This window comes from Lithobates pipiens, unplaced genomic scaffold (genome assembly GCF_037356315.1).
Source record: "Lithobates pipiens isolate NorthernLeopardFrog02 unplaced genomic scaffold, aLitPip1_a1.2 Scaffold_27, whole genome shotgun sequence".
In the NCBI taxonomy this organism is placed as follows: domain Eukaryota; kingdom Metazoa; phylum Chordata; class Amphibia; order Anura; family Ranidae; genus Lithobates; species Lithobates pipiens.
Genome location: NW_027507788.1, coordinates 10,582,689 through 10,592,547, shown reverse-complemented (window position 1 = coordinate 10,592,547; position 9,859 = coordinate 10,582,689). Strand labels below are relative to the sequence as shown.

The following is a 9,859-nucleotide window of genomic DNA, read 5'->3' as shown; positions in this document are numbered from 1 at the left end:
TCATGTGTGTGTAAAGGCAGGTGTCCCAATACTTTCGGTAATGTAGTGTACTCCTATTACACTTTGGGTGATGGTGAAGGTTGGTGACACCTTTTGGATTGGAATTCACACCTTATCACAAATTCACTGGATTTACTTTTTTATTAGACTGTTGATGGACTTTATTTCACTTGTTATGAATTATAAGTGCACTGTATGATTTCTTTATTTATCATTTTATGCCATATACACATTTAAAAAAATAAAAATAAAATTAATTATTTTTGTTTATTTAGCACAGCGCTTTATAAGTATTATTGGTGGATGTGGTGTCAAAGGGGGTGGCAGTGTAGGGGTTAAGTGTTCCTAGGGGTGTGTTACTAACTGTTGGGGGCTGGGCTTTAATTTAGTGAACACTGATCTCTGCTCCAATCACATGGAGCAGAGATCAGTGTCACTTGTTGCTAGGCAGAACGGTGAGATGCTGTTTACAATGGCATTTCCTCGTTCAGCAGCCCCGTGAGACGATCGCGGGTAAGCCCACGGCGATCGAGTCGGCGGGACCCGTGACCGGCAGATCCCTCCCGATCCTTCGGTGTTGCAAAGTATTGCACCTCCTGCAGAGAAGCATGAAGACACTCAGTGCTGGAAAGAGCCTTTAATAAGATGGAATGCATGAACATGGAAGATAAATCAGTGCACATTTTTTACATCAGTATAGAGAACATCAGTATAGAGCAGTGATGGCGAACCTTGGCACCCCAGATGTTTTGGAACTACATTTCCCATGATGCTCTTGCACTCTGCAGTGTAGTGGAGCATCATGGGAAATGTAGTTCCAAAACATCTGGAGTGCCAAGGTTCGCCATCACTGGTATAGAGAATAATTGTAGCAGAGAGTCAGTACACTAAAGACAATTAGATCTTGAACTACACCGCGCCCTATAGTGTCCCCATAGTGTAATCTCTACAACATAAGACCCGTAGTCATTCAATTCCAACACTTGGCTCTCGAGGGTAGAAGGCAGGAAATGGTTCTGGAATAGGCGTGAGACATAAGGGTGGAGGGTCCACATCATTGGAGAAGAGTGTGCCATCTAGGATTGGCATAAGGGTTGAAGCTGAAGCGATCCGGAAGAGTTAGCCGATGGATAGTAGTAGAATGTGGCACAGAAAAAATAATTACAGGAATCAAAATGTATACCAAAATTCCAAGCACCAGGGCGGCGATGTTCAGTATGTAGGTGATTCTGGAATATGAGGAGGCACGCTCATCTCTTGCATCACTCGCGTTCTTCGCCTGAAAAAGGAAGAACAAAACCAATGTAGACCAAGACAAATTCAGTACTTAGATGCTTAACCACTTTCAGCCCCCGAACCATTTTGCTGGCCAAAGACCAGACCCCTTTTTAGCCATTCGGCACTGCGTCGCGCGGTGGTGGCGACGTGGCTCCCAAGCAAAATTGACGTCCTTTTTTTTTCCCACAAATAGAGCTTTCTTTTGGTGGTATTTGATCACCTCCTGCGGTTTTTATTTTTTGCGCTATAAACTAAAATGGAGCGACAATTTTGAAAAAAACGCATTATTTTTTACTTTTTGTTATAATAAATATCCCCCAAAAATATATATAAAAAACATTTTTTTCTCTCAGTTTAGCCCGATACGTATTCTTCTACATATTTTTGGTCAAAAAAATTGCAATAAGCGATTATTGATTGGTTTGCGCAAAAGTTATAGCGTTTGCAAAATAGGGGATAGTTTTATGACATTTTTATTAATAATTTTTTTTTACTAGTAATGGCGGCGATCAGCAATTTTTATTGTGACTGCGACATTATGGCGGACACATTGAACATTTTTGACACATTTTTGGGACCGTTGTCATTTATACAGAAATCAGTGCTATACAAATGCAGTGATTCCTGTGTAAATGACACTGGCAGTGAAGGGGTTAACCAGTGGGTGGCAGTGTAGGGGTTAAGTGTTCCTAGGGGTGTGTTGCTAACTGAGGGGGGGTTGGGCTTTCATTTAGTGAACACTGATCTCTGCTCCAATCACATGGAGCAGAGATCAGCGTCACTTGTTGCTAGGCAGAACAGGGAGATGCTGTTTACAACTGCATCTCCCAGTTCAGCCGCCCCGTGAGACGATCGCGGGGATGCCCGCGACGATCGAGTCCGCGGGACCCGCGACTGGACTCACGGGGGTCCCGACCAGCACGCAAAAGTGCGGCTGGCGGCACGCTCGCGATGGCAGGGCGGCATTTAAAGTTGGACGTACCTGTACGCCAATATACCTGCCCGTGCCATTCTGCCGACGTACATCGACGTGCGCCAGTCGGGAAGTGGTTAAAGGTGAACACCAGGATCTGTGAGTAGAGGGGGTGGAGCTATCAAGCATCCCCTCCATCCTCCGTTCACAGATCCCGTGTCATTCATAAAAGATGATTTTTCTTTTTTTTTAATTTAGGTTTTTAAAAGCTTTGGTTAGAACTCTAAGATGTTGGATTTCTCCTCTCTTACGGTCTTGGTGACAGTAGTCAGCAGGACATAATAGGGGGGTGAATCTCCCTAGCAAGGATACAGCCAAAATAAAAATTGGTATTGTCTGACCTTTCCACACCCTATGCATTGGTTAGATTCCCTCCACCCTCTGCTCTGGTTTAGCTTTAAATATTGGATTTCCACCATTATTTCATCTCAGTGACCAAGGTCAGCAGGACATATTCAGGGGTGAATCTCCCCAGTGGGGATACAGGCAAAAACCCTCCCAAAAACTGGCAGGGTCTAACCCTTCCCCATCCTATACATTTGGATAACTTCCCTTCACCCACAGCTCGGGTTATAGTTCTAAAATATTGGATTGACCCTTATTCTGTCTCAGTGACCATGGACAGCAGGACAAATAGAGGGGTCAATCTATCCAGAGGGGACAGCAAAAAGAAAAAAAAAGTCACAATCTAACCTTTCCCCATTCTTTCTATTGGATACTGTACATTCTCCCTCCACTATTTAAAGGCTCTGGTTGAACCTGTAAAATGTTGGGTTTCTCTTCACTTTTGGTCTTGGTGGCAATAGTCAGTAGGACAAACAGAGGACAAAATCTCTCCAGAGGGGAAATGGAGGGCAAAAAAACCCAAAAACTGGTGGGGTCTAACCTTTCCCCATTCTTTCCATTGGATACATTCCACCCGCTCTTTAAAGGCTCTGGTTGAAACTCAAACATTTTGGATTTCTTCTCCTTTTTCTGTCTCGGCGTCAGTGGTCAGCAGGACAAATAGAGGGGTGAATCTCCCCAACGGGGACGCAGACAAAAAATAAATAAAAATGGAAGGGTCTAATGCTTCCGCATTCTGTCCATTGGAAAATTCCCCTCACTCTTTGCTTTGGTTATACACTATGTTACCAAAAGTATTGGGACGCCTGCCTTTAAACAAACACGAACTTTAATGGCATCCCAGTCTTAGTCCGTAGGGTTCAATATTGAGTTGGCCCACCCTTTGCAGCTATAACAGCTTCAAGTCTTCCATCCACAAGGTTTAGGAGGATTTAAAAATATATATATATTATTTTTTATTCACAATGTTGGAATTTTCATGTATATGATTTTTTTTATACTATTAATACTGTATATATAATTTTTTATAATATTAATAGAATAAATAATATGAATAAATATATATATATATATATATATATATATATATATATATATATATATATATATATATATATATATATATTATATATTCTTTTAATATTATAAAAAATTATATATACTAATAGTGTAAAAAAATTCATATACATGAAAATTCCAACATTGTGAATAAAAAATAATATATATATATATATATATATATATATATATATATATATAATATTAATATTATATATTATATTAATATTATATATTATATAAATATATATATTTTTGTGAAAAAAAAATATATAAATAAAAATTAAAGTCAATAAATTCATAAAGTGCTGCAAATCCTCTGTGTGGCAATTGTTTCTTTTAAAGTGCAATCCGTGCAATGAAATAAGGCATGGGGATGAAAGTGTTGTGTTCCTCTTCCTCTTGTACCCTCACTCACCAACTTTCCATGAAAATATTGCATATATATATATATATATATATATATATATATATATATATATATATATATAGTCAAAAATCCCGTGTAACTCTGTAAGTAATTTCCGAGCTCTTCCTCACATTTCTACCAGTTATACATTATCATAGGAGGGAATTGGACATTTATAGCGTGATACCATTTTGATTAAAAAAAATAATAAAATTATTACGATAAAAAGTTTACTCTCACATTGTACATCCTTGTTTAAAAGCATGTAAAAATGTAGAACTGCAAAGTACATGGTGATTCCATAATATTTTCCTCAGAATTGAGTGATTTCATTTTTTTTTTCCTCTGCTTGATCTGCAAAAACTATTTTTTTCTTTATTTTTTTTTTTTTTTTTTTAAGTGTTTCTTAAAGCCAGAAGTTAGAATGTTAAATAAAAATAGTTTTGAGGCATGTCTGTAATTGTTTTTAGTTTTTTTTTTACACACAAATAAACAATTGAATGAACATTTTCCAAAAGCGGTATTTCCATACTTTTTAATGACAAATGTTAAATTATAGTGTAGCGCTATATAAAATATGATTAAACCACTTAGTGATGTGACAATAATATATAAGTATCAAAATTGCATGACATACAAAAGTGCTTGCCCAAACTGCCCAGCAATTGCATAAATAATGAAAAAATGATAATGAACCCAAAAAATGTGAAAACAGTCCAAAAAATCTGTTATTCGATTAAATCCAATCCACACGTGAGAGGGAATACTTTTTGCCAGATGTGTGGGTAAAAATAGGTTTCATCTATATGAAGGAGGATTGTTGCTCGATATATGAAAGGAATTTTTTTTTTTTTCGTGGGGGTTTGTGGATGTTTTTGCTTTGATATGATTATTTGTGTCATTATCTTTATGTCTTTTGTGTATCTGTTGTTGTGTTATGATAAAATTTTAATAAAATCTGAATTAAAAAAACAAAAATAGTATAATAATATACCAATAATAAAAACCCATGCAAGAAAAGAGTATCCAATCCTCTAGATCTGTGCACTGCCAAAAAATTTGTTCATTTTCATTTCAGTCTTTTTTTTTTTTTTTTTCGTTTTTTGGTTCGTTCGTTATGATCGCAATTCATGAATTTGTAAATTTGAAGATTCATAAATTAGAAAATCCAAAAATAAAATATAAAATCCGAAAAGTCGAAAGAATATCTAACTAACTTACTAATAATAACTATCAAATTAAAGGTATTGGAATTTCCTTTCAAATTTGAAAGTTAGTAAACGTAATAAATATGAATTTATTTGAAGTTACAAATTATCAGAAATAACGAATGCCGCATCTAAAACAAATGGAACGGAACAAATTAATAATGAATAATACGTTTTTATTATTATTATTATTGTTTATTATTAATTTGTTGGGTTCCATTTGTTTACATTTGGCATTCATTATTTCGGATAATTAGTAACTTCAGATAAATTTGTATTCATTACGTTCACTAACAGAAAAATTTGAAAGGAAATTCCAATATACCTATAATTTGATAGTTAGTAATAGTTAAGATGTTATTAGTTAGTTATTATTTCAGATTTTCTATTTTCGGAATTTCAGCATTTCGAATTTATACATTTTTGAATTTACGAATATTGGGATAAATTCTTTAAACGGGTTTTCGTTAATTCGGATAGTTCCAAATTAACGAATATGTCAAAATTTGTTAAACTAATTTGGAAAAAAAACTAATTATAGATGCCTACAACCCTCCCTCAATTCATCTTATTATTTTCTCTTTTAACCTCCCCCCACAGGATTTTACGCTACAGGCGATAATTTTGTGGAAAGTTTGCCGCACAGAGGATTTACAGCAATTTATGAATTTATCGACTTTAATTTTTATTTATATATTTTCTTCACAACATTGGAATTTTCATGTATATGAATTTATTGTAGGCATTGTATAAAGCTTTTATGTTTTTTTTTTTTCACATTTTATTGTGTTGAGCACAGAGGGGTCCTTACATTTTAATGTCTATGGGAATTTTTGATCATTCTTCAAAAAGTTCTTCCACCCCAAACTCGCTCATCCATGTCTTTATGGACCTTGCTTTGTGCACTGGTCCAAACCATTTGGTGGAGGGGAGGATTATGGTGTTGGGTTGATTTTCAGGGGTTGGGTTTGGCCCCTTAGTTGCAGTGAAGGGAACTCTTAAGGCAGGGGTCTTTAAACTTTCTAAACAAAGGGCCGGTTTACAGTCCTTCAGACTTTAGGAGGGCTGGACTGTGGCCATTGGGCGTAGAAAAGATCCCAACGTCTATGGGGGAAAAAAACCAATGCCCCATCTTTGGTGTCAGTGGGAAGAATTGTGCCCCATCATTGGTATTATTGGACACCATTGTTGGTGTCATTGGGTGAAATTTTGCCTCATCGTTGGTGTCATTGGAAGGAATTGTGCCCCATCATTGGTATCATTGGACACCATTGTTGGTGTCATTGGGAGAAATTTTGCCTCATCATTGGTGTCATTGGAAGGAATTGTGCCCCACTGTTGGTGTCATTGGGAGGATTTGTGCCTGTTTATTGGTGTCAGTGGGGGGGGGGGGGGAAATTATGCCTCGTTATTAATATTGGTGGATGAAATAGTGCCTCAGGCTGGGTTCACACCGCAGCACACTCCGGCTCACAGCAGGGGTCCGGTGCGTCAACGTTCAACGTTTCAGATCCAATTTCAGCCAGAATTTTGGTCTAAATTCGGACCTGAAATGGACCAAAAGACGCACAGGTCCCCTTGTGCAAATTCGCCACCGGAGCCGCTGTGGAGATGTGTGAACTGGCTCCATAGAGAACCGGTCTCAATCTCCTTCTATTGGGAACCCGCATCCAATTCGCACTAGTCTGAACCCAGCCTCAAGGGCTGAATAAAAGCAAGCAAAGGGCCATACCAAGACATTTTGGACAATTTCATGCTCCCAACTTTGTGGGAACAGTTTGGGGACAAAGCAAGGTCCATAAAGACATGGATGAGCAAGTTTGGGGTGGAGGAACTTTAATGGCCTGCACAGAGTCCTGACCCCAACCTGATAGAGACTGCCAGGCCTTCTCGTCCACACCAGTGCCAGACCTCACAAATGCTGGAACATTTCCATAGACACCCTCCTAAACCTTGTGGACAACCTTCTCAGAAGAGTTGAAGCTGTTATAGCTGCAAAGGGTGGGCCAACTCAATCTTGAACCCTACGGACTAAGACTGGGATGCTGTTAAAATTCATGTGCATGTAAAGGCAGGCACCCCAATACATTTGGCAATATAGTGTAGTGCTAAAATTTAGAATTTCCACCATCTTCCCATCTCAGTGATAATGGTCACCAGCAAAAAAACAGCGGCAGACGTCAACATGGGCCGAAAAAAAAAAAAAATCTATCCGGGTCCAGCCCTTTATCACTGTATCCAGAACTAAATAAATGAAACCAGTTTCGGCTATAGATACACTTTGTAATGCAGAAATGAGGAAGAGACACCTGTATCATCGTTGGCCACCGCAAAACATAGCTGTGAAGTCAACAGCGACTGTTACACGCCAACAAATGCAATGTTATAGCGTCCTGCATTGCAGTGCGTTTTTTACGTTCAGTGCACTTTTCCCCCCAATAATGCAAAACTCACCTTGACGGCTGTTTGGAGATTTTTTCCTGGTAGAGCTTATTGATGCATTTAAAAATGAAAAATTATGATTTTTATTTTATTTTTGGACAGTGCAGACCAAGAACAATGCCACTATTGAAAACAAAGGATTTTTTTTCTTCCATGCCCTTGGATTTTGTCTGCAGTGAGCAACGTAGCCCAGTGCCAGTGGCGTGACTGAGCCCTGAACTTATTGTTTCCTTTCTACCCTGTAATTGATTCACTCAATCAATCAAACAATCAATCAGCCTTCCTTTCCTCATTACCTTGCAGGCGTAGATGGTGGCCACCAGTCCCAGTGGACAGCAACAGCAGAGCATACTGCAGATCGACCAGTACATGTAGTAGTCATACCGAATCGGAGAGGGTGCTGCACTTGCTGTGGCCGGCTGCATCATAATCGTGTTGTTGCTGGTGTTTGGTTGATAGACGACTGGCTGCATTGGGTTCGGTCCTGGGTTTTGGGGAATCGGCATGTATTCTGGGTTGGTGGGGTCAGATGGACGGTTGGGCTGAGGGAACTGGCTCGGGTACGGCTCCTGCAGATGTGACATCTCCGAATGGTTGGGGATTAATGGTAAGGAGGGTTTCAGACGTCTTATTAGACCCTTCCTTGTAGACAACAGCGATTCTTGCTGACAACTGGTAAGATGGACAAATGTCTGGCAGGAACTGGCTAAAGGCATAGAGGTTTTATTTTCTCTGTATTACAATCTAGGTGTGAGACCACATCCTTCCTTGACTGGAGAGGAATGTTTCCATTTAAAGGAACCAGTTCTGAGAAGGTACATAGACCACCACTGTTGAGAAGGTACATAGACCTGCTGATCTATCCGCCCGAAAATACCAAATACCAGTCTCCATGAAAATCCAATGGCTTCATAACTTTATAAATCAGACTTGGAGTCAGGGGCGTAGCTATAGGGGGTGCAGCAGTCGCGACCGCAACCGGGCCCTGTGATGCAGGGGGCCCATGCAGCCCCCTCTATATATGGCCAGCAGCAGCATAGGCAGCTAGGGGTACCAGTGCACCATGCACAGGGGTGGCTGGAGGTGGAGGGTGACTAGCAGAGCTCCATGCTCAACTATCGCACTGGCTGCTCTTTAGTTGTGCATTCCCCGCATGACCTGTGTCCTCAGCCGGCTCCTCAGAGTACCCCTCTCCTGCTCCATGCATTGCCGCTCAGTCCAATGTCTGTTCTCCCCAGTCAGAGTCCCACCCCCCCCCCCCCCCCCGAGTCCGGACCACACTTCACTGCATACTTCTCCCAGGTAAACAATCTTTAAGCACACAGATGCAGTGCAGCCTATGCGAGCCCCCCGGAGGGCACTGCAGGCTTGTCTGCCAGCCCCCCTCCTCCCCCGTCATACACAGATGATGAAAGGTCTTTCTGGGAGATATGCTGATCACCCGTCCAGCACACTGGATGGAGCCCAGGCCAACGTGGATGAGTGTGCGGCCTACAGCTTGGTCATGGTGAGTGAGCGGACCCCATCCCCCTCCCACTATTACATACCCCCTCCAACTCCCCCTGGGGACAGGGACCCCTTCTCACGTGGGGACAGGGACCCCTTCTCACGTGGGGACAGGGACCCCCACCTCCCCTGGGGACAGGGACCCCTTCTCACCTGGGGGCAGTAACTTCATCTGCCCTGGAGAAAAGGACCTCATCTCTTCTGGGGACGGGGACCCCATCCTGCCTAGGGACAGTCCCCCAATGGGGCACCTAAAAATTTAAAAAAAAATTATAAAAAAAACTACTGATACCAGTGATGGAACTACAGGGCTCACAAAGGTCATACCTGTGACCACGCCCTGGAGTTCCACCACCGGACTCGGAGGGAAGGGCCCTGGCTGGGGTTCAGGGGGGCCCTTCATGGTTTCTTGCATCGGGGCCCTGAAGATTCTAGTTACACCACTGCTTGGAGTGACTGTACAGATTAGACTTTCTGACTCTACTCTGACTTCACTAGCTGCATGCTTACCTAGAAAAAGTCAAAGTCGGTACCTCTGTTCTGCAGACGCGCCCCCATTGGTGACTCAGAAAGAATTATAGCCAATGAGTCAGCATGGCCACCCATTGAAAAGAAACCTGCACTGAAATGGTGCAAAGG

At 40.9% G+C, this 9,859-nt stretch overlaps 1 long non-coding RNA gene across 1 annotated transcript; it reads right to left on the bottom strand.

The window, feature by feature from the left end:
• Window positions 1–622: 622 nt before the first annotated feature.
• On the bottom strand, window positions 623–8,645 carry LOC143933081 (uncharacterized). Its single transcript, XR_013262999.1, has 2 exons — window positions 8,011–8,645; window positions 623–1,279 (listed from the first exon to the last, which is right to left on the bottom strand). It is a non-coding gene; the product is annotated as an uncharacterized LOC143933081 (long non-coding RNA).
• Window positions 8,646–9,859: the final 1,214 nt, after the last annotated feature.